The sequence below is a fragment of the Elgaria multicarinata genome, chromosome 19 (assembly GCF_023053635.1).
Source record: "Elgaria multicarinata webbii isolate HBS135686 ecotype San Diego chromosome 19, rElgMul1.1.pri, whole genome shotgun sequence".
Taxonomy (NCBI): domain Eukaryota; kingdom Metazoa; phylum Chordata; class Lepidosauria; order Squamata; family Anguidae; genus Elgaria; species Elgaria multicarinata.
In genome coordinates this window covers 16,666,766-16,680,095 of record NC_086189.1, presented here as the reverse complement: position 1 = coordinate 16,680,095, position 13,330 = coordinate 16,666,766, and the positions used below count along the sequence as shown (strand labels likewise).

General features: G+C 42.3%; 1 protein-coding gene across 2 annotated transcripts in view; it reads left to right on the top strand.

Annotated features, from left to right (window-relative positions):
- Nucleotides 1-13,330, top strand: part of MED27 (mediator complex subunit 27) — a 122,480-nt gene that overhangs the window by 64,391 nt on the left and 44,759 nt on the right. The gene's annotated exons all lie outside the window — the stretch shown is intronic.

Genomic DNA, 13,330 nt, shown 5'->3' with positions numbered 1-13,330 from the left:
TGTGGGGAGGGGGGATCATCCTGGTGCTTGATTTTCCCCCCCTCGTCAAAATAGAATATCACCTTGTAGAAAAACAGCCCTTTGTAGCACTGCAGTCCAGTTGAACCGAAGGCTATGCAACCTCCTTTCTCCTTTTCATTTCATTTTTCAGTGCTTTCCATCTTCGCTGGTAAGCTCAGCAAACAGAACTTTTGGTGTCCATTTTTGTTTTGCATGTGCCTTGCAGACTCTGGAGGCTTTTCCTGAAAGAACCGTTAGGAAGGAATTAAAATATAACCGTTGTTCACGGGCCAGGGGTCAACTGGTTTTAGAAATGAAATGGAAGCAATCCAACTTTGAAAAATCAGGCTCGTCTGATGCTCCTCCGTGTGCGCTTGATAGGAACGACTTCCTGAGGCTGCAGCGTTTCGTGTGAACTCATTTCTTTCCCGTGAGACTTGATCTGAATAGGTTTGTGCAGAACTGGAGCCAGAGATAGTTTGAACGATCGAGGGGATAAACACTTGATTGACTTGGTGAATTTGGGAAATTTTTGCTGCATACTTCTTTAAATAACCAGTTAGGCTGCTTTGCAACTTAAAGTTTTTCCATTTAGAAACAATGGCCGTGTTAGGGAAGAGCCATGGGTCAGTAGTAAAACAGATGCTTGGCATGAAGAATCTCCCAGGTTTGATCCCTAACATCTCTATATGTGTTTTTAATTGTCAGGTGGTTAGCAGAATGGAAGATTTCATACAACCCTCAGCGATGTCAGATTTGTGTGAATTTTTTTTAGAGCAATTTCTAAAAACAGCAACAACTGTGTACTGTAATAGATCTTCCTGAGGGGATGCTTGCTGCCATTCATTTTATTCTGTGGTCCTATTTTAGTCCAAAATTCTCCTCCTTTGCTTAGAAAGTGACATTTTCACTCATCTGATTTCTCATCATGCTGGCAGATAAATCGGCACCAAAACTTAGATAAGTGTAGAAAATGCCAAGTACACCTAGTGTAGATGCACATCTAAGTGAGAGAATAGCCAGATACTGTTTCTGAATGGAAAGCAGGTATTTTCAAGCCTCAGCAATCAAGGATAAATTTGAAAACAGGATTTTCTTTTGCTTCCCCTCTAATTTTGGTTCCAGAAAAAAGGCAAACTAACCATAAATAAGCAGTCATTAATTGCGGTTCGAGGCATTTTAAGCTGCTAACACTTTTTTTAGATCCTTGGGAGACTTTCGATTTTAAGGGTTACAGGTCTGTTAGCGCGTCTGTTACACGTTAAGTTGTTCAGAGAAGTGGAGTTGTTTCTGCTGCCATAGTGATTAACAGATGGTTGGTGTAGCCTTGGCAAAATTCTTAATTCAGGCTCTGATAGCACCTCTAACTTTTTCAGTGTAGAAAACGTTGTGATTGCAACTATAAACTAAAAACGAACGGTCATCCTTACTCTGGTCAAAGAATGTGACTGTTCAACAGCACTTCAAAAAAACCTCTGCTCATCAAAAGAGAATGCCACGTTGAATTCTTAAGGTGCTTATTTGAAAAGAAACACATTCCGTTTACATGGATAATGCCTACAACCAAACCACTGAGAGAAAATCACTTATTCAGTTTTGCTAGTTGCATTGTTTAATCCCAGCTACTGCACAACTATGAGTCGTCTTCTTCTTCTTCTTCTTCTTCTTCTTCTTCTTCTTCTTCTTCTTCTTCTTCTTCTTCTTCTTCTTCGCTTGATATGAATATTCTTCTTCTTCTTCTTCTTCTTCTTCTTCTTCTTCTTCTTCTTGGCTTGATATGAATATCTACTAGTTTGCATTCATATCAAACAGCACAGTAGGGAAAAGAAAATGGTTTTTATATTCATCTACAAGGTCGGCTTTGGGTCAAGATCCCAAAAGCATCACCTGCTCCCACATAACCATAACGTGCTACTGTGTCCACTCCCTCACCCCCGCCCCGCTGAGCTTTTCTGAAATTGAATTCGGTCTCCGGGCTTAAAGTGATTCAACACCCTTGCTGTAAGCTTCTCTGAGAGTCACGGCTGAAGCGTGGCCTAAACGTACTTTGCAATAATAATAATAATAATTTTAAAAGGCAATGTCTACTGCCTCTTAGTTATCAAATAATTACTTAGTAGGCTGTTGATATTGAATCTTCTTCAAATACAAAATGAACAGTTTTGTTCTCTTTCCGTGTGTGTGATGATTTCATTTGAAGGAAAGATGCGTTGCCAACAGCAACAAAGACTTCATCTATCCATGAATAGGGCAGGGGAGAGCTGGTCATTATAGCTTTTATCTACGCTGAAGCTGTGCTGGCCTGGCTGTAGCGCCGCCCAAGCGGCTGTATGGGCGGGGCTTGTTGGCAGGAGTGAGCATGGCCGTGCCAATCCTACCCACATGGCCACATAGCGTTTCACTCTGCAGCCTGCTCTGCCTCGACACGTGCAAAATGTGACGGGTTCTTGCGTCTTGACGCTTGTGAATTGACAGAAATGAGTGCACATATTGTCCAGTTTTATAGGCATTCGTGTGGCTCAGGGGTTGGCATGCCCTCCTGAGAGAGATTATTAGTTTTGAGAAGGGGAGAAGACCAGGGACAGGACCCAGGCAAAAACACACACACCTGTGTATAGAATTGTTGTTGTCTCATGAATGAGCAAGTCTAAATTAGACTAGGATTCAGCAGCGTATAGCTATTAGCTCTCAAGGAGTCAGTGGAAGCCTTGCTTGTCCTTTCTCCTCCATCCTGCTTCCTCCGCCTAATGCCTGGAATATGGGTTTTATGAGGAAACAAGGAGGTTTTGACACATGGGATTGAGATGGGAGCTGCAGGGCCCTGTGTTGCTCACCCCAAGCAGGCCATGGGGCTGAATTGATAAGGCTGCTCCTCTGCTCTAAAGCCACAACGCACAGCCAGGACCTTTCCTTTGGCAGATTTCAAGAGAGGCGCCCATACGGCTGTTGGAAAGGAGAGATAAAGTGCCACAAAACAGACTTGTAGTGTTCCAGTGATCAAAATGGGCCCACATATGCTAACTTACTTGCCATCATCCTTTGGCTGTTTGGGGTCGTGTTGCAGAAGTCAAGGTGTGTGTGTGTGTGTGTGTGAGTGGGTGTGTGTGTGTGTTTGGTCTGGCTCTTCGACCTTTCATTCCAATTAAAAATTGTAAAAAAAACAACCCAAAATGTTCTAGTGGGTGTTATAGAACAGAATGTGCCTTGCACCGTTCTATTCCCCTATAATGAAATCTCCCTTGATCATTGCTCTTCAAAAGCTACTCAGGGCATAGAAGGGCATTTCTTTCATTACTCTTCTCACAGTGTTCGAATTGAGCAGGGAGTCGTTGCAGCACACCATCCTGCATCTAAGCAAAGGGACGTATTGGTTGTTCAACTTGCCACACGATATGAGGGCCCTGCTTTATGCTGAATGGACCAGCGGCATGCCAAACATAGCACCTTCCTACGCAGATGGTTTTTAGTTCTCTGGGGTCTCAGAGGCGATATGCCTCAGTTCCTGCTTATCCGAGTTCCTTTGACTGCTGATGCTGGCTGGGTTGAACTGTAAACCTAGACCCCTAATTGGCAAGTAATTTACTTGTCAATTTCTTGCCATATTGGGTGGCAGGCAACCTCACCTTCCCACAGTGAACTGCTGGGAAATCCAGCCTCCACATCCCTGATTTCTAGAAGATCTGAAATTTATGGTTGGTTTGCCTCATTCCATTCCACTTGCTTCAGCACCTCTGTCCCCCGGGAGCACCCCCCCTCTTGTTTTGCATCATAGCATCCTCACCCTACAACCTGCCACCCCAATTTCTGTGTTGCTTCTTGTATTGACCGCCACAGTTCTTCCTGGTGGTTCTAGGACTGGATCAAGGTCTTGGGAAGCCTGAGTAATGAATCCAGGAACCAAGAACCTGGAATCAGGTTTCAGAGGCAGGGGGAACTTAACTTTGTACCTCTGCGTGCTGTTTCTCAGTGTACAAGTCAAAAATGTTGGTAGCTGGAGAGAGAGCAGATGGACAGAATGTCAGTAATGACCATAACATCATGGGATGCATTTGCAAACTTGATTCAAAATTGCTGGGATTTTTAGTTCTGTATGACTGTGGAAACTATAGCTTAGAATACTTTGGAAGACTATTCTAAACCAGTTGCATGGTACCTGTGAGACCCACTTTTCCTTCCCCTCTTCTCAGGTGTAACTCACATCTAGGCAGTCTCGTTTCTCTCAATTTGATTTCCTGCTTTTCTAGGTTTGATAAATGCCTCCCCCCTCTTAGCTGTGCAATAAGCAAATCTTGTTCACTCCAACAACTTTATCATCCTCTTTTTGTATTCTGTGCAGGAACGCGAGTATTTCAAGGTTCATTATTTGCCATTTACGGTGGTTTTTAATAACACTATAGCAATACACCAGGTATGTCCCAGCTGTCAACTCTCAAGTACTTGAAGCTAAGCCAGGACAGAGAACACTGTGAAGTACATTTGATTGATGAAAGCCTTGACAAAATCAGCCTCTCCTTCCCAGTTCTTCTTGTTTTCTTCCTGAGATGCATTCCTGGGATGTTTCCCTGCTGTACGGAGTAGTCCAATTAGCTGTACATTGCTTTCAGTAGTCGTATCATTCGTCACTCTAATCGGATCTCTTGTAAAACGCGATTAATGACTCTTCCTGCGTTTTATTAACGTTGCTGTAATTAATTCTGATTTTGCATACTGAAATTGTATTTTTTCCGCAGTTATCCTTGAGGTTGCTCAGCACCGGTGAGCAAATCGTTGTACAACTCAGCAAAGGGTGAGGGGTCGAAAAATGTAGTTGCCAACAATGGCCAGAAAGCCTTCAGGTGACTATCTACCTTTGGATGTCCAACACAGAGAGCCTTCCCTTCCCTCAAATTCTCTATGCTTCACAGAGGATTCAGTGGGAAGGACTTTGTCACCGTGCTGGATGGAAGAAACAAACTCCAAATCCTCTAGCATATGCAGATTACTCAAGGGAGTGAAGAAGTCCATCTTATTTTACCCTGGGCTCCAGAGCTGCAAGAATCTCTCTCACTGATTCTGAGTGTGTACAAGTTTTCACGTAAAGTGAAAGGCTGATCTCTCCCTCCCCCTGAATCTTAAAATTTGACAGTTAGGCTAATCCATCCTTGTAAGGGAAAGGGTGACCTCCCCTTGTTGCACAGAATTCTTGCGATGCAATTTGTGAAACGGAGAAGATGTAGAAGGGCTAAGGTGACAGTGAAACCTTTCGAGACTGCCCTGATTCCGGTGCCATGAATTAGCTTTGACTTCTCGGAGGCCCCCTCGCTCAGTTGCTAACTAGCTAAAATGTGGTCTAAAAATAATGTGGCAGCTTAATTCATTTCAATTGCTAAACTGACCCATCTGAAAGGTTCGTGGCAGATGATGATGCTCTGAACAAATGTAAGAAGTATTTTTTAAAACTGATGATAAATGTTAAAATTCAGACTTTGACCAATTATATCTTCAGCACAGTGCAGCTGTAATGTTCCTGAGTGTCTAACCTTGGCTAGATAACCAGAGTGCGCCTTGGACTCATGAGTGCCCTCCTCTCCTCTCCTCCCCTATCCCGTCCCCCTTTTCCATGGTGGGCTTCATGATGTTCTAGTATTGTGTTTATATCAGCATTGTTTAACGTTAAACAGGATTACCCTTGTAACCAGCATCTGAAACTAGCTTTTTGAGTAGGTTTGTAAACCCTGGTTACAAGAGGTTTATGGTTGCGTTAACCGTTATTAGCGTCAGTGCCACTGTCACACCACATCATGGTTAAAAGCAAGCCATACAAGGGAGAAGAAGAGTTTGCATTGTGTGTGTGTGTGGAGGGGGAAAGGGTTCTCAAGCCTGTGTTACCAACAGTGTAAGCCACCCAATCATGGTTAGGATATTGGGAATCTAGCATCTGCACAGGCCCAAAAGATTAAATACATAATATGGATGGCTTTAAAAGGGGATTGGAGAAATTCCTGGAGGAGAAGTTATCGATGGCTATTAGTCCTGATGGCTATGTGCTACCTCCAGTATCAGAAGCAGTTGCTGGGGAACATTTTTTGTGAGACCTTTGGCTATTGGTGGTATAGAAATGAAATAAATAAATAAACATGGGTGGGAGGGTGCTGTTGCAATGTGACCTGCTTGTGGGTCCCTGGTCGACAGCTGGTTGGCCACTATGTGAACAGAGTGTTGGACCCTTGGTCTGATCCAGCAGGGCTCTTCTTATGTTCGTATATCCAACCAAGAAAGAAAATAGCTGGATGGATTGTTCTTTATTCCTTGTTTTGATGTGTAATTCTTTCAGGGTGGTGGTGGGGAGACTTATTTACTCCTAAGCCATAGTAAGAAATTGCTTAGAAGTCATTCATAGTTGTAGCCAACTCTAGCAGTCTGATAACCCAAGTTAAAGAGAATTGAGGAAGGGTCAGTGTGAGAGGGGAAAAAAATACCATGTCCAGTTTATTTGGGGAGGGTGGGTGTCTGAATTTCTCCAACAGGGTGAAAAGTCTCATTTCTTAACACAGTCGCTGCCTTATCTTGGTGTAGTAGTTAAAGTAAGGAGGTGTTAGCAATTCAAACTTCAAAGTGATCTTGATAGGCTGGAGTGCTGGGCTGAAAACAACAGAATGGAATTTAATAGGGATAAATGCCAAGTTCTACATTTAGGGAATAGAAACCAAATGCACAGTTACAAGATGGGGGACACTTGGCTCAGCAATACTACAAATGAGAAAGATCTTGGAATTGTTGTAGATCACAAGCTGAATATGAGCCAACAGTGCGATATGGCTGCAAGAAAGGCAAATGCTATTTTGGGCTGCATTAATAGAAGTATAGCTTCCAAATCACGTGAGGTACTGGTTCCTCTCTATTCGGCCCTGGTTAGGCCTCATCTAGAGTATTGCGTCCAGTTCTGGGCTCCACAATTCAAGAAGGACGCAGACAAGCTGGAGCGTGTTCAGAAGAGGGCAACGAGGATGATCAGAGGTCTAGAAACAAAGCCCTATGAAGAGAGACTGAAAGAACTGGGCATGTTTAGCCTGGAGAAGAGAAGATTGAGGGGAGACATGATAGCACTCTTCAAATACTTAAAAGGTTGTCACACAGAGGAGGGCCAGGATCTCTTCTCGATTCTCCCAGAGTGCAGGACACGGAATAACGGGCTCAAGTTAAAGGAAGCCAGATTCCGGCTGGACATCAGGAAAAACTTCCTGACTGTTAGAGCAGTGCGACAGTGGAATCAGCTACCTAGGGAGGTTGTGGGCTCTCCCACACTAGAGGCATTCAAGAGGCAGCTGGACAACCATCTGTCAGGGATGCTTTAGGGTGGATTCCTGCATTGAGCAGGGGGTTGGACTCGATGGCCTTGTAGGCCCCTTCCAACTCTGCTATTCTATGATTCTATGATTCTATGATTCTGTATATATTTTTTAATTCATACCTCCAGGAGGTTTTGAGTTGAAGGGGAAAAGGCATGATCAAAAATGCATTGTCTTTCCAGTGTCGATTAGTATTCTGAAGTCAGATTTTAGTTCATCAAGTACTCATCATAATCAAGTCACTGCAATGCGTAGTAAAAGTGGGGGGAAATGTATTAAAGATTTTCTTGCTGGAGAATCTGCCTAAAATAACAGTAGACAAATATTTATTCCTTTAATTCCTTCAAGGCGAACATTCACCTTTCTCCATTGTTTATGATTTCCAAATACTAGTTTATTGCTGCTCTTTTTTTCTTTTCTTTTTTGGTATTTTGTTGGAGGTGACATGAATAACAGCTGTCAAAATGTATTGTTACCTATGAAACAAGGTCTACTCCAAAAAGCAGACAGTTTAATAAACAATGAGTCTTAGTACAGAAGTATGTGTTCCTAAAATCCCATTACCACTTACAATTGACAGCCTAGGATAGGTGTTTCTACCTTTCAAGTTCTTTCTCTAAAGGAATTAATGCCAGTTTTCAGTAAACAGACCGAAAATGGTAACAGGTTTGGACAAGTTTCCGGTAATGACTGTAAAGCAGACTCCTGTTTTCTTCACTAGCCATTATTTTTACATTCTCCCAGCCACATTCCTCTATTGTTGTTGTATTATTATTAGATAGTTTAAAAAAAAACAATAATAATTTGAGCCAGGGAGTCCTGGAAGAGAAGTTAATGATGGACAGAGAAGAGCTACAATATTAAGCTTGCCCTGTGAATTATTTCTCTCTCTCATTTTTGAAACTCCAGCTGGTTCAAAGAGCTGCAGCCAGATTGCTGACCGGGGCTGGTTACAGGGAGCAGACAACTCCCCTGTTAAAACAGCTCCACTGGCTTCCAGACTGTTTCTGGGCACAATTCAAAGTGCTGGTTATGACCTATAAAGCTCTATATGGTTCGGGTCCAGGTTATTTGAAAGAACGTATTCTCCCTTATGAGCCTGCCCGTGCTTTGAGATCTTCTGGAGAGGCCCTTCTTTTAGTCCCACCTTCTTCACAGGCACGCTTGGTGGGAACATGGGAGAGGGCCTTCTCATTGGCTGCTCCGGTGCTCTGGAACTCTCTTCCTGGGGAAGTTAGGCTGGCTCCCTCCCTGATGGGCTTTCGGAAGCAGGCTAAAACTTTTTTGTTCAAGCAGGCCTTTGGAGAATAATCCAGCCCTCCATCTATGTTAATGCTTTATAATTTTGTTGTGTATTTTTTAATTGTTTATGGTTTTGTTTCCCTCCCCCCCCTGTATATTTTAAACTTTGTAAGGCCGCCTTGAGGCCCAGCATTGGGCAAAAGGCGGGATACAAATAATAATAATAATAATAATAATAATAATAATAATAATTTTTTAAAAAATATTTCATTAAATACATTGAACTCAAAAATCAAGAACAAAAACAAAACATAAAACTATACACATCAATACTTATTCTATATCCCTCCCTGTCCTCTCCCCACACTTGGTCGATTTCATCAAATCACAGCACAAAATATGCAAAATAGAAGTATCTCATTGATTGTGACAAATCCAGCAAGAAGATTGTTGATTATCTGGTTTTTATGAGTCCCACGGATTTCTATAGGCTTCTGCCAAAGATGGCCATTGGTACATCTAGCCCAGGACCAGCAAGTCTCTATGGTGTCCAGCAGCAGATGCCCCAGTCCTGCTACCTCAGAACCTGTCACTGCAGATGTGGGATGTTGAACCGGCGACCCAGATCCTCAGTTGGCAAGCAACCTAGTAGTCATTGACGTATCGTATGTATGTATTACTGCATTTATATCCCGCCTTTTTTCCTCCAACGAACCCAAGACACCATACGTAATCTTCCTCCTCCTCTCCATTTTATCCTCACAACAACAACCCTGTGAGGTGGATTGGGCGGAGAGTCTGCGACTGGCCTAAAGTCACCCAGTGGGTTTCCATGTCCAAGTGGGGACTAGAACCCGGACCTCCCAACTCCCAGTCTGACACTTTAGCCACTACACCACACTGGCTCTCTAGGGTATCGTGTTGGTTGGCAGGCAACCACACCTTTCCATGGTGGTCTTCTGGGAAATCCAACCCCTGTTCTCTGTAATTGATTCTATTTATTAAATTTATATACCGCCCCATAGCCGAAGCTCTCTGGGCGGTTTACAAAGGTTAAAACAGTGAACGTTAAAAAAAAAAGTATACAAATTTAAAACCATCAAAAATATAAAAACAACAATGTAAAACAGTATCCATTTTAAACAACTACAGTTCTGGGGTCCATTAAAAAAACAAACTTAGCATATGTTGTTAAACGCCTGGGAGAAGAGAAAGTTCTTGACCTGGTGCCGAAAAGATAACAATGTTGACGCCAGGCGAGCCTCGTTGGGGAGATCATTCCATAATTAGGGGGCCACCACAGAGAAAAAATCCATTGATAAGTTGTTGGTGTGTGTGTGTGTGTGTGTCTTCACATTGCCCCTTCTTCAATCCATCACACTTGCTTCAGATATCTCCTGCTTTCGCACATACAACCTCTTCCCCTCCAATTTCTGCCGTTCGTTCTCCCCAATTACTATAATAGCGGCTTCATACTGGTGAGCATAGGGCAGAGAAAAATCTAGGGAAAGACACAGGAGATGCTGGAGCTTGAAACTGGGGAACCGAAAGGACTGCAACTGGGCTTGGTTTTTGAGCTTCACATGAGCCAAAGAAGCTCTGAAATCTGAAGCAGCCCAGAGATGCTTCAAGCTTCCAAGGGTGCAGTCTTGACTCCTAGCGGCGTTTGGGGGCGGCTTTTGCGGTGTGAGAATTTGTTGAAGCTCCCTTCACTCCCTCTCTGAGGATGGAAGTGTCATTTCACGAGAGGTGGCAGGGGCTGTTGCTTTAATAAGTATTGTTAATTCATGTCACTGGGAAAATCTGTTGCACAGCCGCACGTCCGGCATGCTTGCGCTTGTCCAAGAGGCGCAGTTTGAATGAAATTATTTATCTTCACCCCAGGATTAATAAACTGTATCTAGCATTTTAAAACCAACCTAACAAGAGTCGTGACAGTTCTGTTTTATGGTCCATTTTAATAGCCGATGCTGTTGCTGACAACTGCACGTCCTCTTTTATGGAAGGGGCAATGCTTCTACTTGGCTACCAGTAACCAATAATTGTAAAATAATATTTTTGAGCTACACAGCTAGAAGCTTGATTGCCATATTAAAAAAAACACCACTTCTTAGCTTTGAGGATGGCAGAAAGTGATACTGGATTGTTTGGGCTATGAGCACGTTTAGATGCCTCATTTAAAAATAAATATACCACAGCGATTCTGCTGGGACCACCCGCATGCTATGTTTCTCTGCAGAATCAGTGCCGTTGCATGAAAACAAGGAGCACGGGGAGCTCACAGCCTTTTCCCCAGCAGAATCGCACTCCCAACAGCTCATCCAACAGCTTCCAATAAGGGAAGGGCACAAATGACTACGGCGGGCCACATGTGGGTTACGTGCTGGCTGGCCCTTTCTACGGTGCTGGCACACGGACCCTCCCTCCTGCCTCAAACGGGTCTCCGCCAAAAGCTGATTGGTCACCAAAGTTTCCCGTCAGCCTTTCCCAACCTGGTGTCCTCCAGATTTGTAGGATGAAGCACCCATCATTGGCCATGCTGGATTGGGAAGGTGGGAGTTGAGGTCCAACACATCAGGTTGGGGAAGGCTGGTCAACAAGTTATTCTGAAGAATTCCTGCACATGAACAGTATTTTTTTAAAAAATAATTTTATTGATTTTCTATAGTTACAATTAATAAATCATATACATACATAAAAAAACCATATTCATCTTCAATTCTTAACTATACGTTATACTTCTTAAACTACCTCACATTAATAAGTGCGCCCCAACCACCGGGATCTTATTCTACTTTCCAAATTTGCATTGAATCCTCTGGAGGTGTTCTTCCTCCCCATTTTAATAATACATATTCTAAGAACAATTTCCATATCTCTTCAAAATTGTTATTTTTTATTATTCCCCTTCTAACTCTAATATTACATGTTAATTTATCATTTATCGTAATATCCCATATTTCTTTATGCCAATCTTCTATATCATAATCCCCTTGAACCTTCCAATTTCTGGATATCATTAACCTTGCAGCTGTTAACAAGTTCGTTATTAATTCTATTCTCATTTGATTACATTTAAGTTTTCCATACATTGATAACAATGCTTAACTTGTTAGAAGAAACTTGGTGTTTCTTCTAACTTCATTCCAGTTATTTAGTTTATCTCTTTATACACCATTTTCCATAATTTTTGTACATATTCACAATTCCACCACATATGGATATAAGTTCCTTTCTCATAAACGATATTCTGTTGATTACCATCACAAGTTCCACATCATGTACCTTCCTCCAGCATCAAGGTAAGCATAACTCCATGTGGTGTGGTGGTTATAGCGTTGGACTAGGACTGGGGAGATATTGTTCAGTTCCCCACTGGGTGAACTTGGGCTGCTATCACTCATCCCGACCTACCTCACAGAGTTGTTGTGAGGATAAAATGGGAGGGAAAACTACTTATGCTCCCTTGTGTCCAGTTCTGGGTTCCACAATTCAAGAAGGGCGCAGACAAGCTGGAACGTGTTCAGAGTCCTTGAAGGCCCCTTCCAACTCTACTATTCTATGGTTCTATGTGTTCCTTGGAGGAAAGGTGGGATATAAATGCAATGAGTGGATTGGATTCCTCTGCATTCAAATGGACTCTACTCAGGGATGAAGGTCTTATCTTATCCTTATCTTGGCTTAATCTATTTGAGTTGAAAACAATTATTAACATCCGTTTAGCCTTAAGTAGGTGCAATCAATTTTTTTAAAAAACGATACTATGGTACATATATTAAACAATTGTCTTTCTCTGCCAGATGTCTGGTTCACATTCCAGGGAACACGATTCTAGATTGTACTTCTTAACCTTTTTCTAAATCCCTTTAGCACTCAAGCAATTCCATATTTCTTTTTACCCAACAGGTCCAGGAGAATGTGTACCCGTTCCTTTCTCCCTCATTTTCCCATGAAAACTAAATAAAGATTTTTTTTAAAAAAAAAATACATATCTCAGGCCTTGTATATGGAATAGAAAAATGAACAGCATGTATCTTACACACTGTGTGGGAGAAATGCTATTTAAACGGTGCCTGAGCTGCTAAACATAACACTAACATTGGTTTGCTGGATCTAATCCAGCTTTAAAGAAGGTCATACTGGAGAACGAAGCCATCTGCCCAATGTAGAACTGAGAGGCATTACAAAAAGTGTTGTGTTTTTCTGCGTTTTTTTAAGATGGATGTGTGTGTGTGTGTGTGTGTGTATGAGAGAGAGAGAGAGAGCATGCTACTAAGCTTCCTCCTACATTAAGCCATGGCTTCTGAAATCACTTCTGTCCATGGCCTAGTCTTTCTGTACAGAGGAATTGGTGCAAACTGAACTGTTGTATTTGGTACTCTGCACCTCGCCTAATGTGGAGCTTCTGAAACATCTTTCACCTTCCAAGCAACGCTGTTATGACATAAAAGCTATCAGATTTTTATAGACTTCTTGCAAAACTGTAGGAGGCTGTTTGGAAACCTTTCTTCACCTTGCTATGTTTGACTTTTATTATTGTTTTAATAGCAAAATTAAAAATTTCAAGTGCTGATTGTAACACCAAGAACTAATCTTGGGATCCCTTAGGTTTCTGAAGGAGGTAGCTGGCTGCATGCCTGCCTCCCTGTGAATTTTATTATTAATAGAGTGTTATGATAGCAGGATAAACTTCTCAGCCCTTAAACTGAGCACTAAAATTAGGGCCAGCAAGTATGTGTATTTCCTGGCACAGAGCTCCT